Source organism: Lissotriton helveticus, chromosome 3_1 (assembly GCF_964261635.1).
Source record: "Lissotriton helveticus chromosome 3_1, aLisHel1.1, whole genome shotgun sequence".
NCBI lineage: Eukaryota > Metazoa > Chordata > Amphibia > Caudata > Salamandridae > Lissotriton > Lissotriton helveticus.
In genome coordinates this window covers 1,374,339,587-1,374,367,448 of record NC_136061.1, presented here as the reverse complement: position 1 = coordinate 1,374,367,448, position 27,862 = coordinate 1,374,339,587, and positions in this window count along the sequence as shown.

The window sequence follows — 27,862 nt, the reverse complement described above, 5'->3', positions numbered from 1 at the left end:
GGAAAAAGGGACATTTTTACTTTAGAGTAGACAGTTACAAATTATTACATTGTATTTCGTTTTTTTAACATTTGTTTATTCCTCCTAGACCAAATATTATATAGTAGTGAGTGGTGTATTCTAACATTCTTAAATGTACTTTGTAGGTGGAACATCTGGTGGCGGGGCCAGCGCGGAGGTGGTGGTGTTGGGCGAGGACTCTGGGGAGGAGGTGGTGCAAGTGCCGGACGTTCCTGTGAGGGTTCGCACGGTGGTGGCGGGAAGAGGTAAGCTATATATTCCTTATTGAGATTGAAGACTGCATAGTGTGCTTTCTGCACGGGTGTATTATAAATCAACCAGGTAGTAGCCTCCTCTAAATGTACTTCGACTTAGCTGTGAAGTTTTTGGTGAGAAGAATCCCAATAAGATCTTGGATGAACTTGATGGATGGGATGAACGAAAAGCGAAAGAAGGGTGTAAGTAAGTGTGGAAGGACGAGAAATTTTATGATGGCTGGCAAAGAAGAATGATATGTGTTTGCTTGGCCCCCGAGGTGGCTGGGAAGGAAAGAATATGGTATGGTGCATGGCTGGGTCAATGATGAAGCAAGGATGGGTGGAAGGACAACAGCCTGGGTGGGTGAAACAGAAACTGTATGTGTGCATATACTTTGAATGGATGGATGCCTGGAGCATGGTATTATCTGACTCTTAGATAGCACATGTGTATCTAGAGAGAGTAGATGGTCACTGGATGAACTAAGTGTTACCTTGAAGAGCATGTAACACCGCACCCGCACGTCCGTTCCAGTGTAGGGAAGGCAAGGAAAAGAAATTGTAAATTTGTTCAATACTACCATGAATAGTAGCAGTAGTTTGTATTGCAACTGCAAGCACAGCATATATCCGGTTATTACGGTGGACACTCCGTACCTCTCTTAATAACTTTAGTTTAGTAGTAGTACGTCATTCATGTGTGGGTGTATCACTGTTCACTCAATAATAAGCAAAGCACCTAAAGTCATCCCATATGTCATCAAATACATCCCATGTGAAGTGATAGATAATCAAATTATTTAGCTTCTTCATTTTCCTTTTCTAGTACTCATTTGCACTGTAGGGTGAAAGGTAAATTAATTAAGCAGTAGCCCTTGTAACAGAGTATTCTCAGTGCCACCCGTAATAGAAAAGTAATAGCTTCACCACCTGCATGTACTGGACCGGTACAGTAACGCAAGTCTGTCTCACTCATCATGGTGTGCGTCTGTTTTTCTCGGGTGCAAGTTCACTGCGCTGGCATTCTGCCGGCTTGCATAAGATAACGTACCAATTTTCCTAAACAAGAGAGAAGAAGAAGAATAGGACTGGTGTACTGTCATAGTCGACTGTAATGGAAGTCCATAGTGGTCGTAGAATTTGTTCATTAAACTCCCACTAATGTTAGAGCAAGGATGCAGAAGTGGGAGGTTAGATAGATACTGTCCTCAATAGTTATGTACTGTGCTTTCAATTTGCTACTTGTACTGTGACACAACTTTCGGCTCAATCACTTTGTGTTATTAATGTTAAGGAGCATTGGTTACAGACTATGTCTTTCTTTCTTCATATAGTTGCTCCTTCCAAATCGACATCACGGAGGGAGCAGGCTCGAATGGCCCGGCAACGGAGGCTGGATGCCACTGTCGCCGAATATCGGCGGCTGGTGGCCCTGGAGGAGGAGGACACGCAGTCAACCGGTGGAACCACAACATCCTCCACTGGGACAGCTGCATCCTCCTCCGTGCCCCCACGGGCTGCCAGCCAGCGCAGTGCTCCAGCGGTACGGAGCCGGGCTAACAAAGCCAACCGCCACCGCCAAGCAGCAAAAAGACCAGCTGCCCCCCACAGGAGTTGCAAGGCACGCCAGCGCCGCTTAGGACTCAGAGTGTCGTACCTGGAGCAGGAGGTCCATAACTATAAGAACTTGGTGGAGGGCATCCGCTTCGACCATGCCACCCTCCGCAAGGAGTATGATGCCCTGGCCGCAAAATTCACCAGCACCCTCCAGTAGTGGAGTGTCCCTTGCCCTTTTTTTAGAGACTTTTGGGGGGTGGGATTTGGGAGTTGGGTTCTTTTTGGGACTTTTGAAAGACAATCGTTGGGGTTAGGGAGGGTCTTGAGGGAGATTATTTTGTTAGGGCTACATAAATATACTTTTTTAAACTTTATCTGACCATACCTGTTTTTTACTGCTTTTCAGTCTGGTGGGTGGGGGTTTAACAGTAAGTTTGTTTTCCTGAAGAGTCCTAGGACTTTAGTAGTACTACCGTCAATCTCTCGTCTAGTCCTAATACTCCATTATACTACCTCCCACCAAACGCTTATCTTACCTGTAATTTGTGTTAGAAATTAGGGCTAGGCCCAGGGCTGGCTCCACGGGAAATGGGGATTAAGGTTGGCAATCCTGGGCGATATGAAATTTCCTCGTTGCGGTGGTACTAGTGGTGTGACACAGTGGCAGTTGCATGCCTATGGAAAAAAAGAAAACGAAACCTGGTTTGTCCTTACTGTAGCATTACAACGGTTACGGTACGATAGAGAATATAGCAGGTGACAGTACACTAGAACAGTGCCACAATGTAGCCTAACAAATGGTAAAGTATTGCAAGTATAACTAGTACTTGCGTTGAATTTATTTGACATTGGCTCCTACTACTACAAGAAATAGTACTGAAGCTGAGTAAGTCTAGAATATATCCTCGTATTCCTTCACCAGCCTGTTGCTATGACCTTATCCTCCCCAGCAAGTGTGTGGAATTATTGATGTCATTTAGTCAGACATCAAGCAAAACCACACAGCCCGGGGGAAGAGGGTTAGGGTTTGAAAAATGGATGGGAATGGGGGTTTCTTTTTGGGTAGGTTTTGTTGAGAGAAGAAAAAAAAAGCACAGCATGGACAAACAATAATTGAAGATAAAGAAATCTTTGGGTACAAACTAAAGCTAACCACATGCAGTCACACTCATAGAAGAAAACAATGGATACTGTATCTGTATTCTGTATGTTGTTGGAGTTGTCCTGTTGAATTTGGTAAGTAAGTTGCATGCAGCAAACAATTCCTCCTATTAGCGGCACTCCTCCATTCCAGCTGACGCTTCGTCCATCAATGTTGGTGACCAGTGACCACTGACAGAAGACACCCTGTCCCCTGCCTGCCTGGCGGATGTTGACTGAAACCCGGCCTGTAATTATTGAATGGAAAACAGGAAGTGCTATTACAATACCACTGATAAATAAATATAAGGTATGTATGCCAGGCGGCAAGATCGCAACTGGCTATGGCATCCGGGAGCGCCGGAAGCGGTGGGAGAAGGTGTGCCGGGCCATGTATAAGCTCTCTGGGGTCCGGCGCACATATAACCAGGCCACCCACCGCTGGACCGATGTCATGGACCGGGAACGGGACTTGCTGGACGCGCTCGGCGTAGAGGTCCCCGGGCTTGGTGAGTAGTAGTAGCTATTCATCACTACTCTGTTTTATCCGGCTCTGTTATTTGCAAATCTTTGTTCTTTACCAAGAACAATAATGCTGCCGATTACATTGTAGGTAAATTATATTTCAAAATCTTCTATGCATTTAAGGTGCACTGCTCTCCTTCTCAGTAGCCTTGCTTGCTACTATGCTTATTTGTTTTGTAAATTGTGTTCATTTCATTGGCCTGAGAAATTATGTATGAGTGTAGTGTAAAGATAAGAACTGCGTAATGCTAGACACTAAGGGTCATATTTTCAATTACCGGCGCATCCCTGCAAAGTAGCAGGGATGCGGCAGTAATTGTGTGCCATGCCACCACCACCCATTGGCCCAAAACGTCACAGAAGCCTTACGCATCTGTGCCGTAAAGGCGGCGCATTGCTGGAGTTGCGTGCCAACGATGGCGCAGCTCCAGCAATGCTCTGGGGTACCCTATCTCCCCAATGCTGCATCAAGCCGTACGTCGGCTTCAAGCTCGCAGGGTTTGACTCATGCACCATTGTCTTAAAAGTGACTGATTGACATCTTGTAGATTTCCCTCAGCCACTTTTAGGATTCGTTCCTGCGCAGGTACGCCCTCCCTTGCGCCGGAACGCCCCCTGATGGCGCAGGGCTTTACAACGTGATGCATCGCCCATATTTTTTTTTTTTAATATATACGCCGCACCAACACCATGGCGAGTCTTTTGTTCTGCCGCTGCGTCACAAAAGTCACGCAACAATGGAGGAAAATGAGCCGCAAGGGACTTCTAAATCAGCCCCAACAGACTGAAGTCCAGTCCTTCCTTTAGACACATGGCTATAAGAAGAAATAGTGGTGGTGGTGGGTGGATTGATAGTTTGAGTATTCACTGATCTGCAAGCAGGATGGACTTTGTCTGTCACTTCGCGTGCTGCGGACTGCTGCCTGCAGTGCCAGGCCTAGGCAAACCTCTTTAGTAGTCTGTTTATTGAGTTACATAGGAACTTTCTAAGTCAACGGTCCGCAAATCAGGCAATACGAAAAACGTAGTATACCACATGAGATAGATCCCGTGGAATAGTTGTCTATCTATTTGCTATTTCTCCAAAAAATGTTGTTATTGTTCTTTTGAAATGGTTGATTTGGTTGACAAATCTCATCCATGTTTTCTGGTCTTTCTTTCTTTCATGTTGTACATCAGCTCCCCCCAAGGGCAAGAGGACACAGGAGGAGGAGGGTGCTGTTCAGGTTGCAGGCCAGGATCGGGCAGGCGAGGGCTCCTTTGCTGGCCCCAGTAAGTTTTAATTGTAATAAAGAGTACCTATTTTTTCCTAGCGTTCCTCATTCGATTTTTTCTAAATCGTCTTTGATCTTCTTGTAGACTGGATATAACTTCTTATCCTGGCTCGAATATGACTCCCTGTGGTATTAGTAGATTATTCTTATTAGTCTGTCTGTGTAGCTAACTAAGATTGGACATTTGGCAATTCCATTGGACTCCCATTCTATTCAGCAATAGCTCTATGCACTGTCTCCTTACTGACTAGATAGTGTGGCAGAGTCATTCAGCTCCCGAGTCCCGAAGTCACCGATGATTGATCCCCAATGATCTCTAGATTATCGTACGCAGGACAAGAGAGTACGGAGTCACAGCACAGTCAAGAAGTGTCAGAGGCACTCATGCTTGCAAAAATTCCAAAACCTTTAGCTCATCCACTCTAGTCTGGAGGACCAAAAACCACAGAGTCTATTTAAGTTTAAAAGCTTTATTAAAAGTAAACACATTTATTAAAATCTACTTTGTCATAAAACTATTTAACTGAAAACGGAAAAGTGCTTAGTGCTGATGATTAATTGGACACATTTCTTGTGGTCGAGCCGAGCTCTCACCTGGTTTGAACTTGATCCTGGTCGTGTTCTTAGGAGTCAAGCTTCTGTCTGTTAGGAGAAAAAGTGGTGCGTGTTAAAAATAAAAAGCAAGCATTCATCAGTTGTGCATAAAAGTGCAGCAAGACAACAGCCTTCCCTGGAAAAAGGGACATTTTTACTTTAGAGTAGACAGTCACAAATTATTACATTGTATTCTGTTTTTTTAACATTTCTCCTAGACCAAATATTATATAGTAGTGAGTGGTGTATTCTAACATTCTTAAATGTACTTTGTAGGTGTAACATCTGGTGACGGGGCCAGCGCGGAGGTGGCGGTGTTGGGCGAGGACTCGGAGGACTCTGGGGAGGAGGCGGTGCAAGAGCCGGCGGACGGTCCTGTGGGGGTTCGCACGGTGGTGGCGGGAACAGGTAAGCTATATATTCCTTACTTATTGAGATTGAAGACTGCATAGTGTGCTTTCTGCACGGGTGTATTACAAATCAACGGGGTAGTAGCCTCCTCGAAATGTACTTCGACTTAGCTGTGAAGTTTTTGGTGAGAAGAATCCCAATAAGTTCTTAGACGAACGTGATGGATGGGATGAACGAAAAGCGTAAGAAGGGTGTAAGTAAGTGGGACGCGAAATTGTATGATGGCTGGCAAAGAAGAACGATATGTGTTTGCTTGGCCCCCGAGGTGGCTGGGAAGGAAAGAATATGGTATGGTGCATGGCTGGGTCAATGATGAAGCAAGGATGGGTGGAAGGACATCAGCCTGGGTGGGTGAAACAGAAACTGTATGTGTGCGTATACTTTGAATGAATGGATGCCTGGAGCATGGTATTCTCTGACTCTTAGATAGCACATGTGTATCTATAGAGAGTAGATGGTCGCTGGATGAACTAAGTGTTACCTTGAAGAGCATGTACCACCGCACCCGCACGTCCGTTCCAGTGTAGGGAAGGCAAGGAAAAGAAATTGTAAATGTGTCCAATACTACCATGAATAGTAGCAGTACTTTGTATTGCAACTGCAAGCACAGCATATATCTGGTTATTACGGTGGACACTCCGTACCTCTCTTAATAACTTTAGTTTAGTTGTAGTGCGTCATTCATGTGTGGGTGTATTACTGTTCACTCAATATTAAGCAAAGCACCTAAAGTCATCCCATATGTCATCAAATACGTCCCATGTGAAGTGATAGATAATCAAATTATTTAGCTTCTTCATTTTCCTTTTCTAGTACTCATTTGCACTGTAGGGTGAAAGGTAAATTAATTAAGCAGTAGCCCTTGTAACAGAGTATTCTCAGTGCCACCCGTAATAGAAAAGTAATAGCTTCACCACCCGCATGTACTGGACGGGTACAGTAACGCAAGTCTGTCTCACTCATCATGGTGTGCAACTGTTTTTCTCGGGTGCAAGTTCACTGTGCTGCCATTCTGCCGGCTTGCATAAGATAACGTACCAATTTTCCTAAACAAGAGAGAAGAAGAAGAATAAGACTGGTGTACTGTCATAGTCGACTGTAATGGAAGTCCATAGTGGTCGTAGAATTTGTTCATTAAACTACCACTAATGTTAGAGCAAGGATGCAGAAGTGGGAGGTTACATAGATACTGTCCTCAATAGTTATGTACTGTGCTTTCAATTTGCTACTTGTACTGTGACCCAACTTTCGGCTCAATCACTTTGTGTTATTAATGCTAAGGAGCATTGGTTACAGACTATGTCTTTCTTTCTTCATATAGTTGCTCCTTACAAATCAACATCACGGAGGGAGCAGGCGCGAATGGCCCGGCAACGGAGGCTGGATGCCACTGTCGCCGAATATCGGCGGCTGGTGGCCCTGGAGGAGGAGGAGGACACGCAGTCGACCGGTGCAACAACAACATCCTCGACTGGGACCGCTGCATCCTCCTCCGTGACCCCACGGGACGCCAGCAGCATGCGCAGTGCTCCAGCGGGACCGAGCCGGGCTAACAAAGACAACCGCCACCGCCAAGCAACAGAAAGACCAGCTGCCCCCCACAGGAGCTGCAAGGCACGCCAACGCCGCCTAGGAGTCCGAATGTCCTACCTGGAGCAGGAGGTCCTGAACTATAAGAACTTGGTAGAGGGCCTCCGCTCCGAGCTTGCCACCCTCCGCAAGGAGTATGATGCCCATGCCGCAAAATGCACCAGGTCCAGCACCCTCCAGTAGTGGAGTGTCCCTTGATATTTTTTTATAGACTTTTGGGGGGTGGGATTTGGGAGTTGGGATCGTTTTGGGACTTTTCAAAGACAATCGTTGGGAATAGGGTGGGTCTTGAGGGAGATTATTTTGTTAGGGCTACATAAATATACATTTTTAAACTTTATCTGACCATACCTGTTTTTTACTGCTTTTCAGTCTGGTGGGTGGGGGACGGGGGTGTAACAGTAAGTTTGTTTTCCTGAACAGTCGTAGGACTTTAGTAGTACTCCCGTCAATCTCTCGTCTAGTCCTAAATAATACTCCATTATACTACCTCCCACCAAACGCTTATCTTACCTGTAATTTGTGTTAGAAATTAGGGCTAGGCCCAGGGCTGGCTCCACGTGAAATGGGGATTAACGTTGGCAATCCTGGGCGGGTGAAATTTCCTCATTGCGGTGGTACTAGTGGTGTGGCACAGTGGCAGTTGCATGCCTATGGAAAAAAAGAAAACGAAACCTGTTTTGTCCTTACTGTAGCATTACAACGGTTACGGTACCATCGAGAATATAGCAGGTGACAGTACACTAGAACAGTGCCATAATGTAGCCTAACAAATGGTAAAGTATTTGCTTGCAAGTATAACTAGTACTTGCGTAGAATTTATTTGACATTGGCTCCTACTACTAGAAGATATAGTACTGAAGCTGAGTAAGTCTAGAAGATATCCTCGTATTCCTTCACCAGCCTGTTGCTATGACCTTATCCTTCCCAGCAAGTGTGTGGAATTATTGATGTCATTTTAGTCAGACATCAAGCAAAACAACACAGCCCGGGGGAAGAGGGTTAGGGTTTGGAAAATGGATGGGAATGGGGGTTTCTTTTTGGGTAGGTTTTGTTGAGAGAAGAAAAAAAAAGCAAAGCATGGACAAACAATAATTGAAGATAAAGAGAATCTTTGGGTACAAACTAAAGCTAAGCACATGCAGTCACACTCATAGAATAAAACAATGGATACTGTATCTGTATTGCGTATGTTGTTGGAGTTGTCCTGTTGAATTTGGTAAGTAAGTTGCATGCAGCAAACAATTCCTCTTATTGGCGGCACTCCTCCATTCCAGCTAACGCTTCGTCCATCAATGTTGGTGACCACTGACAGAAGACACCCTGTCCACTGCCTGCCTGGCGGATGTTGACTGAAACCCGGCCTGTAATTATTGAACGGAAAACAGGAAGTGCTATTACAATACCACTGATAAATAAATGAAAGGTATGTACGCTGTGTGGTGCAAAAAGTGACACTTTGATTTCCCTAATAGACAGTACAATATTTTTGAAATTGCGTGCTCTGTCTGAGTCACCTTTTTAAGGATAAATAAGTATGGCCAAAATATTATAGCGGATCTTTCCCCTCAAGGTAGGTGTACTGTAAACTGTGTTTTAGAACAAAATTTGACCTTTCCAGCAATGCTCCCACCAAGACCCTTACTAAAGCCAGTCGCAAAAATGTAGAAGACCCCCAATCAGATCTCCAAAAACGATGCCTAGCAGAAAAATGGTGACAAAACGTACTTTGAAAGTAACAGTAGGCCCAAATACAGACCGTGGATTGTATTCAAACCACTTGCCAGCAAGCAAAAGTATCCATAGCCAGCATCGCTCCAACAGTGCTCTAAAACCCCAGAACTGCGTTTCAATAGAACCCACTGAAACACATGCAATCCTGCTGCTAGGGCGAACCCTAACGAACCCTAACTTACAAAAAGTGCCAAAACTGGTGTTTCCTTATGGATTTTGTCCAAAACACTTCTATCCGGTATTAGGCCTTCCCAGGAATGCCCCAGGCAAGACCCGCCAACCCACCTGCAAAAAAACACCCGACAACACCCCCAAACAGCGAAAAAGCTAAATCTCATACTTACAATATCTCTCGGCCTTCGGTCCAAACGCGGCGCTGTGCAGCTAGGTCATCAGATTCATCACATCAATCATCATAACTCCTGTTTTCCACCACGGATTTCCTGAAAAGCAAATGCAATCAAGATTAGACTGTCGCAGCAGTGCTTCGACAGAGACCCCGGCCGCAACCCACCCACGAACAGCAGGAAGCCCCCCAAAACGCTACATTGAACAAGATGTCAGAAGAAATAGCAAAAAAAAGGCTGTTCCTTAAGGATTTTGTCCAAAACACTTCTATCCGGTATTAGGCCTTCCCAGGAATGCCCCAGGCAAGACCCGCCAACCCACCTGCAAAAAACCACCCGACAACACCCCCAAACAGCGAAAAAGCTAAATCTCATACTTACAATATCTCTCGGCCTTCGGTCCAAACGCGGCGCTGTGCAGCTAGGTCATCATCAATCATCATAACTCCTGTTTTCCACCACGGATTTCCTGAAAAGCAAATGCAATCAAGATTAGACTGTCGCAGCAGTGCTTCGACAGAGACCCCAGCCGCAACCCACCCACGAACAGCAGGAAGCCCCCCAAAACGCTACATTGAACAAGATGTCAGACGAAATAGCAAAAAAAAGGCTGTTCCTTAAGGATTTTGTCCAAAACACTTCTATCCGGTATTAGGCCTTCCCAGGAATGCCCCAGGCAAGACCCGCCAACCCACCTGCAAAAAACCACCCGACAACACCCCCAAACAGCGAAAAAGCTAAATCTCATACTTACAATATCTCTCGGCCTTCGGTCCAAACGCGGCGCTGTGCAGCTAGGTCATCATCAATCATCATAACTCCTGTTTTCCACCACGGATTTCCTGAAAAGCAAATGCAATCAAGATTAGACTGTCGCAGCAGTGCTCCCAGACACCAAAAATCACCCACAAACACCCGGAACCCCGCCAAAGAGCACCTCAAAGGCAAGCAAGTCAGCAAAAACTGCAAGAAATTTCCACCTCATGGTCCAAAACACTTTTGTCCATTATTAGAGCTTCACAGCAATGGGCCCAAATCCGTCAACTCACCCGCAAAGAAGTACAACACCCCCACAAGTGCTGAGTCTTTCTTCATTGGGCGTAATCCAGCACTCTGCTTTGAGGGAAATCGCAGTCTGGAGGAGGAGGATAGAGGAGCATGTTCTTCAGAACTTGTGAACCTGAGGAATGTAGACTGCGGCACCTTCAAATCAATAAGCAAACAAGTGAAGACAGTTCTGCTGATGGTCTTGTTTTTGGGATTAGGTGATTAAAGTTTGAATTAAATTAACTGTGCAAAACAAAGAAAGAGAGACACACAGGAATAAAAGTGAATAAGGACGAAAAAGAAAGTTCTTTATTCATTGTCTCATTTTCAGGGCTCGGTGTCAGGGAATAAGAAGAAGATTTCGTCATCATACTCTGCGAATTCAGGCAGGATGAGGTCAGTGCCACCGAACAGAGAACAAATCCCCTCATCTACGTTGCCGTCCTCCTCGTCTTCATGCGGCGTGCTTTCTCGTACTTTGTAATCTGGTGGTATGAGGTGCTGATTCATCTTGATCATTGTCAGCCGCTCCACATTTTTGGGGGAGAGGCGGCTCCGTTTGGGAGTTACAATGCCACCAGCAGCACTGAAAACACGTTCAGAAGACACACTTGCGAGTGGGCAAGACAAATAGTTTATAGCCAGGTTGGAGAGCTGTGGCCACAATTGTGTTTTGCCATGCCAATACTGCAATGGCTCATCATTAAGAAAGACCTCTGTTGAGTCATTCATATAGTCCTGCACCATCGACTCAAGGTCATCAACGGTTCCTCCACTTTGCTTACTTTTTGCTGTGCCTTTGACATTTTTTCGAGAACCATACCCAAGCAAACTTAGCCAATCCTCCTCAGCAGCCACTGTTAGTGTTGTGTGTGGTGCAGATGATCCAGTTGCCGGTGTCTTTAACGGCTGAGAGGTCACTTGTGCCCCAGCCACAGGTGCAGAAGTGGATTCTTGTGACTGGGGATGGCCTGCTGATGCTGATGTACTGTCTTCTCCTTCAATAACCTGCCGTTCTTTTTCAAACCTCTTGGCTGACCAGGCTAACCAATGTTTGTACTTTTGAACATCTGCATCAGCAAAAGGAAAGAATGCTTCGCCTGCCAGCGCCTTTTTGTAGCGTGGATCCAGAATAGTAGCACAAATGTAATGCTGATCTGACTTGATCTTTTGAAGACGTTCATCACCACGTAGGCGCTCTAATAATTTCTCAGACAAAATAAAATGGTCTTTTTTTTGTACATCTTTTTGAAACTCAGAAGACACCGCCATCAGTTGGTGCTCCAGCATGCACAACAATGGGATAGCTTTTCCCAAATTACAGTCCTCCTGGCTGACTGCACGCGTGAAGAACTCAAAAGGACGAAGCATGTCTGTCAGGCTTTTAACTATGTCCCATTGCGCCGCAGCCATCCGCAGGTCCTCCTTCTGACTTGTACCCTCTGTTAGGAAATAGTGATCGAGTACCGTATACTGCTCATACAGACGCTCAAGCATGTAGAAGGTTGAGTTCCAACGTGTTGCCACCTCCTGGATGAGTGCTTTCACTGGTATTCGACTTTGAAGTAGCAGCCTCCTCAGATGCTTCCGGGCCTTAAAGGAATGGCTGAAATGGTTGCACATTTTGCGGCAGGTGGCCATTACCGCGAACGCTGCACTGTCTCTATCACTCAAGAATTTTTGAATGACCAGGTTGATACAGTGCGCCAAACACGGCACTCTAACATAGTTACCCAGCGACATGGCCTTAACTACATTGGCGCCATTATCCGTGGAAACATAACCAATCTTGCGTTTTATTGGAGATAGCATTTTCAAGACCTTTTTGTCAAACTCTTCCAAAATGTTTTCTGCTGTGTGACTTTTCTCCAAGCCAAACATGGCTAGTGTTGCATGTTTCCGAGCAGCTTTGAAAACTTTGTCCGGGTCAACACCTGCGATTAGCTTTGCTTTAACACCTGAAAAAGAGACCCAGTGTGCAGTGATGCACATGTAATCAGCGCCTGCGCCACTAGTCCACATGTCTGTTGTCAGATGTATTGTGTGAACAGCACTCTTCTGCAAAGCTGCCACAATCGCCTCCAGCACATCTTCATGTAGTGCTGGAACCGCAACTCTGGCAAAATAGAACCGGCTAGGAACCTTCCATTTAGGGCAGAGCGTTGCCACTAATTCTAGAAAACCTACCGCTTCTACAAAAGAAAAAGGGAGAAGGTCCACAGCTAGCATTTTAGCCAGCTTAGTGTTATACAGACGCGTCAGTGGGTGGTTGCGTTCATATGGCACGTCTGAAGTAAGCATTGTTCTAATGTTGCCCTGGACCAAGCATTTACGGGCTGATAATGACTTCGTTGACCCAATTTTGCTCGCTGGTGAACTTTTGTGCGTTGGTGTCTCACTCGCTCCAACACTCTTAGTGTGCCTCACATTGGGTGTGCTGCTGACAGGGGTACTGGGTGTAAGGGAAGTGTTTGACACGTCTTCTTCCTCCTCGTCATCATCAGATGCAACATCAACGTTTCCTTGAATTCGGCCTTTCTTGATCGCATCTAGGTGCGCAAACCATTGGACAGTGTGCTGTCTCCTAAGATGACCTCTCTGGCCTCCGGTACCATAGTTGGTACCTGGCTTACCACGACTAATTGCAACCTTACAAAGGGTACAAATGGCAAACTTTGGATTTTTTTGACAAACAGTAAAGAAGTCCCAAACTGGGGACTTGAAGTGTCTGTGGGACCTGGAGGAGGCGGCGATACTGGTGGTGGTGGTCATGAAGCTAATGCCAGATGAAGTGGAGGATCTGGATTGCCCAACTTTTGTACGTTGTGCACTTTCACCGCCACTAATTAAGGTCGAGGTGGATGGAGGTCTCTTCTTGCCAGAAAGAAATATGGAAGCGGGACGAGTTGGTGTACTACTTAACTCCAATGATTGTGGTGTTTCCACTGCCTCCTCATCGACAACATCATCATCATCACGCTCAGCAGCTCTTCGGGCTAGGGTCAAAATGTCTGTTTGCTGCATGCCCGCTGGGGCTGCAGTGACCTTTATGATGACTGGGTCGTCGTTGGCAGAGTCTTCATCAGCAGCAGTATCCGCCACTTCTTGTTGAGCCTCATCACACTCCATAACTCTGAGACTTTGGACGAGCTTCCTTTTACGCTTAACTACCTTTGTCGGATCATGGTGTGCCTCACTCTCAGACGGCAGTGGTGCTGCTGGTTCCCAAGTTTGATCCGTATCATCAGAAGGAGGTGTGCTTGAAGAAGATGTAGACACCACCCTTGATCTCTTCCTTGCTAGGGGTGTGGAAGACAATGAAGGATCATCAGGAGGAGTGGCTTCCTCAAATGATACCTCGCCTTGATTGTCGATTTCCTGATGTGCCCCTACTTCGGGAGGAACAACTATTGTGGGCACTTGTGACCCTCCATGCACCTCTGCTTGCGCATCTCCTTGCGCTGCCTCTCCTTCCACATGTACTTGGGCTTGTACTTGCACATGTGATTGTTGTTGCGGCTGTGGTTGTTCAACACTCGTCAGATGAGCTACAACAACCTGTGTTGATTGAGGGACATTGCTGCTGCTTTCTTGCGATGAGCCAACATCACTGGTCGATGGTGATTGAAGAACTATACTGGCTGCCTCTGCAGCACTCAAGGGCTTGGACTTAAGTTGGTGTGGTGGTGGTGGTGGCACTGAGCCCAATGGAGCGGGGGTGCTGCTACCAGCTTGGTCCCCAGCAGATCCCGCTGCTGCCGCAGGCATACTTTTTTTTTTACTCCCAAAAAAAGGGGCGGGTGGCACACCAGTCTCCTTGGTAACTTGCTTCTTCTGCTCCTTACTGGCACCTTTCTTGCTAGAGGAGCTACGGGTTACTTTTTTTGGGGCCATCTTCTTCAGAGCAGGTCAGAACAGCAGGCAGCAGTTGCACGAGTTGCAGAGTTGTCTGTGTCCAGACGTGACGTCGCGTGACGTTATGCTGCACACACACACCGCTGCAGGACTTCTTCCTGGCACTGGTGGTTCTCTTGAGTCTTGTGCACCTAAAAGAAATGGAAGACAGAGGAACATCAGTTCAGTTATACACCCCAAAAAATCGACAAAACACAGAAAAATCAGCACAATCCCATGCCATCCATGATGTTTACATTGAAGACACCCCACAGAAAGACTAGGGCCATGCAAGTATGCAACACTCACTACCCCTGGGCATAATGGATGAAAATTAGGCAAAATAAGTGCAGGCCTCAGACACTGCCTCTCTTCAAAATGGCCCCTTACACCCCAAGCACATGTTGCCTGTACCAGCCAGGACTCAAGATGGCCACCACCACCACCCACATGGCCACAGTCCACATCAACAGTACACCCCCAAAAAACAGAAAACCAGCCAGAAATCACCACAATCCAATGCCATCCATGATGTTTACATTAAAGAGAGTGAGACCACACTACAGGCACACTCAGTCCATGCACCAGTACCCCTTGGCAAAAGGCCCCACCAGCAGCCCCAAAAAAACAACAAAAAACAATAAAATCAGCACAATCCCAGCCCATCCGTGGCCTCAATGGTGTTTAAATTCAAGAAGACACCCCTCAGAAACACTAGGCCCATGCAACACTCACTACCCCTGGGCATAATGGATGAAAAGTAGGCAAAATAAGTGCAGGCCTCAGACACTGCCTCTCTTCAAAATGGCCCCTTACACCCCAAGCACATGTTGCCTGTACCAGCCAGGACTCAAGATGGCCACCACCACCACCCACATGGCCACAGTCCACATCAACAGTACACCCCCAAAAAACAGAAAACCAGCCAGAAATCACCACAATCCAATGCCATCCATGATGTTTACATTAAAGAGAGTGAGACCACACTACAGGCACACTCAGTCCATGCACCACTACCCCTTGGCAAAAGGCCCCACCAGTAGCCCCAAAAAAACGACAAAAACAATAAAATCAGCACAATCCCAGCCCATCCATGGCCTCAATGGTGTTTAAATTCAAGAAGACACCCCTCAGAAACACTAGGCCCATGCAACACTCACTACCCCTGGGCATAATGGATGAAAAGTAGGCAAAATAAGTGCAGGCCTCAGACACTGCCTCTCCTCAAAATGGCCCCTTACACCCCAAGCACATGTTGCCTGTACCAGCCAGCACTCAAGATGGCCACCACCACCACCCACATGGCCAGTCCACATCAACAGTACACCCCCAAAAAACAGAAAAACAGCCAGAAATCACCACAATCCAATGCCATCCATGATGTTTACATTAAAGAGAGTGAGACCACACTACAGGCACACTCAGTCCATGCACCACTACCCCTGGGCAAAGGGCCCCACCAGCAGCCCCAAAAAAACGACAAAAAACAATAAAATCAGCACAATCCCAGCCCATCCATGGCCTCAATGGTGTTTAAATTCAAGAAGACACCCCTCAGAAACACTAGGCCCATGCAACACTCACTACCCCTGGGCATAATGGATGAAAAGTAGGCAAAATAAGTGCAGGCCTCAGACACTGCCTCTCCTCAAAATGGCCCCTTACACCCCAAGCACATGTTGCCTGTACCAGCCAGCACTCAAGATGGCCACCACCACCACCCACATGGCCAGTCCACATCAACAGTACACCCCCAAAAAACAGAAAAACAGCCAGAAATCACCACAATCCAATGCCATCCATGATGTTTACATTAAAGAGAGTGAGACCACACCACAGGCACACTCAGTCCATGCACCACCACCCCTGGGCAAAAGGCCACACCAGCAGCCCCTAAAAAACGACAAAAAACTATAAAATAAGCACAATCCCAGCCCATCCATGGCCTCAATGATGTTTAAATTCAAGAAGACACCCCACAGAAAGACTAGGCCCATGCAACACTCACCACCCCTGGGCAAAGGGCCACACCAGCAGGCCCAAAAAAAACGACAAAAATCAGCACAATCCCAGCCCATCCATGGCCTCAATGGTGTTTAAATTCAACAAAACAGTTGTATCATGCACCCCTAACCAACCCTGGTCCTACTGGATACTGTGGCTACCCACAATATAATTTATTTAATGTTCTGAAAAGTTCCAAAATTGTACTTGCAGCAACTGTAATGCCCCAAACAAACTTACTTCTGAAAGTTGATTTCTAATCCAAAAGTGATCCAAAGACAGTCAAAAAGGCCTCAAATCCAAATATCCAGCAGCACCCACAAAAAGTAATCCTTCCAGCTCCAGATCCAAATGAAAGTGACCAGGAGATGGACATAGCACTGGGAGGAGCCTGCTGGAGAGGAACAGGAAGTTGGAGACTGTGGGGCACTTCCTTCCTCCCCCCCCCAAAAAATGGACTCCTTGCAAAAAAAAAGGCCATGCAAATGTCAACCTGAGGAGTGATTCTGATAAAAATCATAATTTTCTGAAGGTTTATCCTGTTCGCTGGTGATTTTCTTGTGCAGAATTGCAAAATCTCTATTTCGCGAGTGCGAGATTGTTCCTTTCCGCCGCAACTACGTGTTCGCAATTGCGAACTCTCGCGAGGTGTGCTGTGCAAGGTGGCAAGCCGCGATTACGTATTCGCGGGCGCCAAACTCCCGTGGGATCACACAGCAAGATCCAAAATGGCGCGGCACTCGCAAAGAAAAACAACTCGGCAAACGCTAAATGACGGAAAGTGAACGCCGTGCACCACGCCGCGCGCCGCAACCAAGCAAAAAATCCGCCGCGAGCGGATTCACGGATTTTCGACAAATTCGCGAGAGTTCGCGGATTGCGAATTTGCCGAAAATCCGAAAAATCCGCGATCGGAGCGGATTTTACGCCCATGCTTAGTTGCAGTCTACAAATCACTAGCAGCAGCTTTCACACTTGCTCCCTCCAGGTCTGCCTCACTGTGGTGAATGGGGGTGGGAACTGCCTGCTTCCTGGTTGTGATGTCATCACTGTGCTCGAAATGCGACTTCCTGTTTTCCCGATCTCGCGAGATTGCGATTCGCAATCCCGACGCAGGTAGCCGGAAATAGCGATTATTCTGCGATTATCGTTAATCGCTAACGGATTTAGCGCCCGCGCGCGAATCGCTATTTTTTACCGGGAATCTTCATGAATTCAGATTTGCGAGTTCTCAATAGCGGTTCGCATTTTATCGCTATTTGAGACTCGCAAATCCCGTTTTTCATGAATCAGGCTGTCTGTTTGCTATTCCTAATGGGGTCGCAAATTGCCTGCTTCATTAATATTCATGAGGCAGATGCAATTTGTGATGCCATTGGGAATGGCTAGCATGCCCAGGAATGGTGGCCTGCTGGGGCCAGCAGGCCACCATGTCTGTGACTGCTTTTCAAATAAAGCAATTTTTTTTAAATTCAGCCTGTTTTCTTTACAGGGAAACGGACCATTTAAAAAAACTAAATGAAACATTTCTGTTACAATTTTTTAAGAGTAGACAGTGGTCCCTGGTACCACAGCCTGCTCTTAAAAAGTATTTTCGCTGCCAGTCACAATAGGGATGGGGTCCCCTGGGGACGCTTTCCCGTTTATGAGTGGCTTTTTCAACTTTTTGAAATGAGTGGTAAACTACAAGTGTTTTGTGGCTGCAATTACTGCCACAAAACAATTGAACATTGAAGTGTGACTTGCTATTAGGAAGGGACACCCTTGACACGCCCCTTCCTAATAGCGAGTCGCAAACCCTATTTTGCGAGTCGGTAATCGGTTACCAACTTGCAAAATAGGGTCGCAAATGAGCAGTTTTCCTGTTTGCAACTGCAAAAAATGGTTGTACATATGGCCCTTAATCACATAGACATAGGCATGAAAGTAAAAGCAGAAAAAGATGCCCTAGCCTGCCAGGTCTCTACACGGATGTCAAATAAGGAGTAGTCATGGGTACGAGATGCTGCCCCTAATTTGCCCTTTGGTAGCTCAGGCTCTCTCTTGCTCCCTCTGGTATCAAAGATCATTACATTAGAGAAAAAAGTAAGCAGGGTTCCGTAGCCCTGGTGCAGAATCACAAAATAATTATTCCTGGCTCTTGTCTCTGGTGGTACGTCAGGCATTGCTTTTTTCGAAATTCATTTACCACTGTATTGTAAAAGACAGATTATTGAATGTGGCGGTGTATGGTAAGATTAATTGTGCATATTTAAAGAAACAAACTGGAGATGAGGTACAGCTACATCACAAAAACACAACACCATATTACAACAAATGTATTTCACCACAATACACCAAAGAATGTAATGAAATAAAAACACGACAGCACAAAAATAACTCAACAGTACATCAGCACACCAATAAAGCACAGCATGCAATGCAAACCAAGTTCACAAATTTGCAATTGGGTTGCCTTAGGTTCTCCTTTTTTTTGTTTTTCAGTGTTGCATGGTTTGTGATACCATTTTGTTTTGTATAATTGCACTGTTTATTATTGAGATATATTATTGCAATCTGTAGTGTTCTGTGTGTCATTATTCCGTTGTTATAGCATGTAACTCTGTTATTGTGTGTCATGCCATGCTGCATTTTTATGTTGTATTTTCCATTTTGTTTAGATTGTGATGATGTGTTGTGGTGGTGATGTCTTGTTTTTGTTTTGTGTTATACCATAGCATTTTATTGTGGTAGTTATGTGTTATGTTGCATGTGAACTGTTGTACTTCCTGATGCATTACTGCATTGAAATTTTCCTTGGTTGTGGTTTTTGTGTTGTATTCTGTTTTCATTGTTTAGTTGTGCCCGATCATATTTTTGCGTGGCTATTTTGATTCGTGCTTAGCTAACTGTATTGTGGTGCTCTGTTATTACCTCTGAAACATCAAATGCTTCTACATCTCTAAAAGCAGCATAATCTTTTAGATTCCTGTAACAAACAAGCATTTACTACTTTCTTCGATGGTAACATACTGCTTCTCTAACTGTTCAGCTACTTAGAACCCAAAACAGTGGCAGCGACCATTACTCAAATGAACACTTTGGGGCCCATTAGGATATCTGGCGGATCGCCACCGCCGGCCCGGTGGTGGTGATCCGCCCAGCAAATATCCTTTTTCATCCCCGCTATATCAGTATGGCGAGGGGCACCGCTGCGGATGGAAAGACCATCCGCCGGAAAAAGCAGTAAATATGGTGGCGATGAAACCTTTGAACCTTTATTTCTTTGGTTTCAACAGTTCTACAAATAACACTTTTTGGAGTTAATATCAAGCTTACACCTTTTCACAAAAGCCAGTTTTGAACAGGTATGAATGTAGATTAGCTCCTTTCCACGATACATCTCCTTACATTAGTTCCACGTTGCAGCTCTGCAAGTATGAGAGCGCTATTAGGGCTAGGTTGTGAGCCTCTACTCTGGAAAACATAGCTGATCAGGAACCTAGAATTACAAGAAAACAAGCATTTGCAATGCATTAGGTCTCGCATTTGCGTGAGTTTAAGCTATGGGCATTGTAAATGTCATTGGTTTTTTTTGTATCTGTTTTGATAATTAACACACATATAAAAGGCATTGTTATTTACAATGCCAATAGCTCAAACTCTAGTTAATGTGAGACCTATTTCATTTCAATGAAGCGACCGCCATTGTCCGGGGCACTTGGAAAGTGAAAGTGCACATGGCGCGCTGTGCCTGCAGTAAGAGAAACTCATTAAAGAAAATAGTGCTTACAGTCTAAATAAGACATAGCGAGTAACAACAGAAGTAAAAGGGCCTGTCTTTATGGGAGGATACACATGAAGACAAGGCGTTACCAAGGAGGGACTAACAAGCCTATTAACGAATCAGAAGCCAGCATTTACAAAGGACAATCACACAAGCCATTGAAAATTTGGGTGGAGAGTGGGTGGAGCTTAAAGTCCATACTCTAATACAGAATGCCTTGCAGAGCAGCGCATGCGCTGCCCAGGCTCGACCTAAAAGTTCTTTGCTCTCAGTTATCCTCACATGACTCTTGGACACTCCAGCAGGGCAAACTGGCATTCTCGCACTGTCAGTTTTCAGTTTGAATATTGAAGATAATTATTGATTTTACTAATATTTTGAACATATTTTTAGTGGTGCAATTAGTCTTCATTGCAACTTTGGGGCAAACCACAATTTGGACAGAACTTTCTCTTTGCACTTGAATCAGGATTCTGCAAATTCTTGACCATGAGAGTTTTTGCTCACACAATGTTCATACATGCAGAATCAGTGCACTGCCCCATATTCTGAAATTAGAAACACAAATATACCTTTTGACAGATTCCATGATTTGCAGTCCCACCTACACTCTCTGTTCCAGATAGCTATAAAACATTGCTGATAGCTCTTACTGTGCACATGCTAAAATGGTGACACATATATACCGGGTTGAAAACCTTTGTGTTAGCGTCAAATAGAACACAATACACATAGGGCCAGATGTATCAAGCGTTTTCCCATTCGCAATTGGGGTGATTCACACAATCGGCCATTTGCGAACGAGAAAAAGCCTTTCGGGATGTATCATCCCAAAAGGCATTTGCAAAATAGGTGATCGCAATTTTTGCGATAACCTATTTTGTGAATGCATTTAGGGAATTGCAATTTGCGATTCCTTAAATGCAATGCAGGAAGCAAGAAAGAATTGTGAACTGGCTTTAAGGGATTGCAAATTAGCACCATCTTCTATTTGGTGGCAATTTGCTAATTCCTTTAAAAATGCACTTTTTAGCATTGTTTTAAGTGGCATGCGGCACACATACATGCCCTGAGGGCATGTATGTGTGCCACATGTGCATACATGCATATTTCAGGGGTGCAACAGGTTGTCCTTTTGGCACCCTTGCACCCTTGAAACTGCCTGCGCAATTTGCGACTACCTATTTGGTACTCGCAAATTGCAAATGCAGTCCTATTAATTCCAATGGGCCTCTAGGCCCATAGGAATGAATGGGATTGTGTTCCTTAATAGCAAATCACAATTTGCGGTTCTCTATTAAGGAATATATAGGATTCACAAGTTTTTTTTGCAAATCCTACATACATTGCATTTTGTGATTCTTAAATAGCGAATCGGTAAAATTAGATATTTAAGAATCGCAAAAGCTATTCTTGATACATCTGGTCCATATTTCGGGGGCCATTGAGTTCGACTGAAAAGGTCTGAGTAGGTTAAATGACAAGAACTTAGGCATCACAAAAGGAGTCTTGAATGATGGTACTGAGCGTGGGATTAATGACTGATGATGGTAAAGTAGAGGGCATGCTCCTGATGAGGCGATAATTCATTCATAATTGAGGAGAAAAAGATGATTGGTTTGTTTGCTGTTCTGTTTTTGGCTGGAAAATAAATCAGCCATCTTGATAACAGTAGAATGTCGAAGATGCGGTTCTAGGGAAATTGTAGCAGGTCCTAAGGTAAAGTTTAACCTGTATCCAAGGTGAGAATGAGTGAAGTTGGAGTCTAATGGGACCTCTGTGCTAGATTTTACAGGTGTTTAGAAATTGGGACCTAGCAACAACTGCTATGACAGTTAGGGAGGAGTCCATGCACATAGCAATGTTACAGTGTATGCAAACGTTTATTACTGATGGCGTTTGGTGAGAGTAACAGCTTCATAATCATAGGTTTGTGTGGGATGTATAGGGCTAAAATCTTTACCAACATTTCTGGCTGATGGTGTTGCATGTGTGTGAGAGATAGGTGCAAGTTTTGCAGAAGAGTGAATAAATCTAGTTTGGGATCAATTCAGCATTAGAGAGTGGAAATGGAATTGCTATTAGTCGATCATAGGTCTGACCTTGAAATCCGTGGGTGGAAATAGAAACCGAAAATGATTTGAGTATCATCTACGTAGAAAGGGTAGAAGAACTGTGGGGCGAAAGACTGTCATCTAGGGAGGTAGGTTCGCGGGAGAAAAGCAGATAGCACAGGGACTCAACCTTATGGGACACCAACAGGGAATGAAGATGGAGATGACAGTGATGAGCATCAGCCAACTAGTGCCATAATAGAGAGGCACTCATCAACAAAGAATGGTGCAAATTGCTGCAAAGAACAGCAGCATTAGTTTCAACAAGGAAAAAAGAGTTCAAAATAGCATAAAACATATTAGAAACTATGCACCAGTAGCAGAACAGTGAACCACATAATACATAAGAAACCTTAATTCCTTTTAACATCATCATTAACTGAAATAGTATGACCTTGTATAATCAATCTGTACCACTGTACATTACTCTAGTAGACATACTTTTGTCCCTTCATCATTGTTCACCTCATATTGCACAATGCAGCGCACACCGAAACAGCAAAAACAAGGAGAAATGAAGCATTTCTCCTCTTTTCACCATGTTAAGACCAGGTTTTCGCTGGTCCTAATTTTGATGATGCCTCCTATTTGCGCCAGCCTTGTAAAATCAAATTCAACGGGTGTTGCGGGAGAACGCCCACCACAATACCCATTGCCCACATCCTTTCACACTAAGTATAACGTGAAAGGGTGCCTTATTTACGATGATAGGGGCTTGTAAATATTATCTTGCATTCAGCCTCTAGGCATCGATTGGCATGTGACCGTTGTGGATACTCTGCCATTCTGCTGGTGATCACTTTCTCATGGAGACTGTGGTTTGGAGAACAGTTGTGTTGGTTTTGCAGTGAACTAGAAATGCTGGGTGGATTTAAACCTATTGTGTGGAGTGAATTTGTCCTTTCTCGAAAAAGCTCCAATTAAGAAACACAGAACCGACTTTTTACCAGGGACTGTAGCACTTTCCTGAAGAGTTTAGGAAAATCTGATGAAGGAAACCTATTCCATCTGGGAGACAGCTCAACATTCAAGTCTTCATCAAGCAGCAGCCATTGAAAGTGGTTTGAGCCAAGGCTATCCAGTTTCAAAGCATATTTGTCAGGATATAGAGTCTGACCCAACCTGCTGAAGCTCCAGAAAATATTGTACATCTTAATACGGACATTCTATTTGGGATAGAAGCCTGAAACCGATATTTGGCTGTATGCACTAGTGAGTTATATCGACTTTTGGACTTTTCACCTCCTTTATTCTCATTTTAAGGTACCCAGAGCAGTAACCCTGAGAGAGATACCACCTCACGCAATCACAGGTTTTTATGTGTCTCCTGACCCAGAATTATCAGGCCTATGAAAACAGAATTAGTATTCCCACGACCAGACACGACATAGGACCTGGTGGACTGTGGGCAGATGCTGTGGCTGGCTCCAGCCTGCTCTCCTCCTTCTGCATGGGTGGAGCATTGCATGCTGTCAGTTGACCCTTCTACTCGTTATGCCCCTGCCACTTCTGCCACAGGCCTAAACAATGCTGCTGCATCACCTTCTCAAAGCTAGGGCTCAGTGGATTTCTATTGCTTGGAATGTTTAAAAAACATATAGGGCCAGATGTAACAAAGGGTTTCACCCATTCTGTGTCTATGGGGAAATATATTGGAACATATGGTACGTACTTTTCCTAGGTCCATTGTGAATTCTTATTCTGGAGAAAACAACTCACAATCTGCATTATTTCGGGATGTGGATGCTGTCCAGAATCGGTGACTTCGGCCACTGGAATGCCGAATGAATCATAAGAAGAGCCTTTTTTGTTTTTCATAAAGATGCCTACAGTTTACACAAAGCTCTTGAAGATTGAACTGACCACTTTGGAATGAAGAACGAATCCTCAAACTTCTTTTTACCCAATAATGCAAGCTTGAAAATCAGCCACAGAGAGAGAGAGAGAGAGAGAGAGAGAAAGAGAGAGAGAGAGAGAGAGAGAGAGAGAGAGAGAGAGAGAGAGAGAGAGAGAGAGAGTACATACATGCGGATGTGTTGCACATTTATTTTTTAGCAATGACAATTTTCTTTATTTTTAGTTTTGCCTTCATTCTGAATACAATGCTTTTCTCGATGGTGCTGGTATACTTAAAACTATTTTTTGGGGAACTATCAGAAATTGATTTGTGCAACACACACAATCAAATAATTATCTTGCCTGCTCACAACACACTTATCCATGCAGCTCTAAAGTCTTTCTTTTCTTCTGTGAGTCAGTAAGGTGTAAGCTTATTTGATCTTTGGGAAATGATTAACAACTGTAAGTAATAGGAAATCTCTTTTGTGGATTAATCAGATATGTTTATAATTAATTGAAATTATTGTTTCATAATAATACTTTGCTTAGTTAAACTTCATAATAATACTTTGCTTAGTTAAACTGAACTTGAATTGAACATTCAATGTGCTTTGATTTTTCTGCCCTAGGCATGTGTCTGTGGTTTAAAGAGGTTTCTCTTGTTTCTCAGTTTATCAATTGTCTTGGTCAATAAATCAACAGCTAATACTGACATAATAAAAATATTCTTCATTTTGTTCATGTTAATTAATATGAACACCCAATATTGCAAAAATGCTCCACATATTATGGGGAGCAAGGTAGGAAGGAGTACAAGTATAGGTGAAATTACTGAATCTGGTCTTCACTCGTGAGTTCCCAGAATACATTATCCTCCTCTAAGCACACCTGCACCTCCATGTTCACCTCCCAGCAATTTTCCAGTGCTGCCACTCAGTGGTCATTCTGGAACCCCACATCTGCTCAAATTCTTGTTTTAATTTCCAATCATCAACACCATAATCCTTAGCGCTCGCTTGTCCCTGATGGTGGCCTTTGTGAAAATCTTCAATGCCATGAAAATCTGTGCTGTTGTGCATGAATTACCTACATACAAATCTCAGTATAGTAGATCCTGATTAATCCTAAAGAAACCACATCATATCAGTTTCCTTCATTCCAGAGGCAACCCCAAAACACCTTTCATCACCTGATCACGATTTCGTTTTTGGCTGTTCCAGTGTATTTTGAACTGACAGCACACTGTTAGAAGCTGTCATACAAAAGAAGTTTATTTTAGGTGGATTTCATTCAAATCTCTAGACTAATTACTCTACCCCCAAAGCAGCAAGAGACTTTTCTCTCCTTAACGCAGGGGACATCACATATTACTTACTTATCAGCAGCGCGGCAGGTCATTAGCCACAGCTGGTCCTCTTCCCGCCCCGTCCTCCGCCTGATTAAATCGACTATTCCTGTGCATACCTGGTGTTGCCGTGACTGTCTGCCGGAGCTTGCTGGGGGTATATTTGGATTTTTCTTTGCTTCTACCCCACCTCTCGCGGCCCCCGCTCCACGGGTGCCGCTCGCCGGCAAAGTTGGTGAAAGTGCCTTGTTGGGAGAGGGCACGGGACCGGGAGAAGGTGCCCAGGATCAAGAGGCTTGCGGGACTGTGAGGACCAGCCAGCAGCGTGGCGGGTCATTAGCCGCAGCTGGTCCTCTTCCTGCCGCCGTCCTCCGTTCTCTTAAGCCCCTCCCTATCCGCGCACGCGGGACGCGCACGGGACAGAGCCCGGGGCGAAGCCCAGGCAAAGGGCGGGCCGTTTGAGGCCGTTCGAGCACGGGCGAGTCGAGACCGTACCGGGCCACCCCCCTTGGCTCTTCTTTTCCATACCCAAACAAAACTATTGGCTGCTGAGAAAGGACCATGGCAGCTAGAGAAACCAGGAGTAAAAGTGCTCTTGCCGGAGATGCTCCTACTGGCACTTTGGACAACTATTTTGTAAAAGCCGGTGCCCTCCTGATTGACGAAATTACAGTGCTGGAAAGACGTATCTCCCAGGAAATTGAGTGGGTAAGAAGTTCCTCCATGGGAACTATTGCTCAAGCTAGGACTCCCGTAAAGGAAATTGACCAAATTCCACCCGGCTTAGGGGCTACTGGGATCAGCGGGGTATCAGTAATGTCAGATATAGATATTTCAATTTCTTTTAACAATCTACCGCACCCATCTACTCCATCCCAGCATCATACACAATCTAGCCCCCCCCTTACTGCCAATACTCCAAGCCCCAAAACTAGAGACACCCGCTCAAACCAGGGAGTTAGGGAAGGAGCTATTCCGAAAAGGAAAAGAACGACCCAAAATCCAGGTAGCCGCAAGGCGAAAGCTCCCAAACTCAACCCCTTACCGGAGGTAGTTCCATCAGAAATTAGCAAATCTGCTCCAACACCTACTGAAAATGCCCTACCGATACCTATAGCGGCTGTACCCTTGCAATCAATGGAACACGCAAGCCCCAAATCTAGTTTGGCAGAAGGGGGCGACATTCCTATTAACAATATTGTCGCACTCCTGAAGTCTCTCCTTAGCCCCTTAGATGCCCGTTTACTAAAGATCGAGGCCAGGTTATCTTCTATAGAAAAATCAACGGTCCAACTAGCAGATGCCCTCAAACTTGGAAACAAGGCTGTTAGGGGCGGGATGGACCCTGGGAATTCTAAGGGCCCACCAGTCCCAATAGGGAAGGATACTAGACAGCCGTCTAAAACGACCCAACGAGAGCCGCCTACTGCCACCCCACTATCCCACACCCTACTGAGGGAGCGCCCAAATCGATCTTTCTGGGTTCTAATACTCCAGTAATTCCAAGAGCCCAAGCCATGCCACAAAGATCCAGGCCGCTGAGTCTTCCCCCAGAGGCTGGACCTTATTTCGTTATATTGGCCGGTATACCGGAGTCAAAACCCGAAACAAGTGAATCTACAACCATCCCTAAAGAACAAGGTTGCCAACTGGCTTTCTTTAAATCGACCCCTCACCCAGGGAATAGTTAGTGAGGCTCTCATGGCAAGAAGGGTACCATGGGTTGGTAATTCACGGAAAATAATTAACGGGGACTGCGCCGTGATTAACTTCAGGGACCCAGGACTGTATCCCACATTTGCGGCTGGCCACATCCTGACCAGGGGACTTCCATCCAACCCCTACCTCCCTCCTTCTTCTATCCACCCAGGATTAACCCATTCGATGAGGAGGGATGGGAGACAGTCCCTAGGCGAGGTGGTAGGGGATGTTGGGAGAGAGGAGATTCCTACCGTCATACAGATAGACAGCCTGCCCAGTTCAACACATACAATAGGTTTAGTTGCCTGGACATGGTTGACTGACATACCCCAAATTGAGGGGGGGGGGTCGGATATGAGCAACCCAGGGGTGGTTCGGACAGCAATTTTAATTTTAGCTCCTCAAACGATCTTATTAACCGAACCATAGAGACTCTGAGACGTGCTGACCAGCGAGTAGACCAGGAAGGCCAGTATCTATTAATGGGGCCCTCGTCCATCTGTAGGGACCTCACAGGCACTGGAGGGGACCAGGTCGAAATTACAACATCTTTGTCCAGCCCTCTAGTGGAGAGGATTCCTACCTGTCCCGCACCCAATCCGGGATCGCATCCCCTAAAGATGCTTTCCTGGAATGTGGCCGGTACTGGAAACAAGCTGGATTGCCTGGATTGGAGCTCTTTTGTGGGAAGCAAAGATATCTGCCTGTTCCAAGAAACCTGGG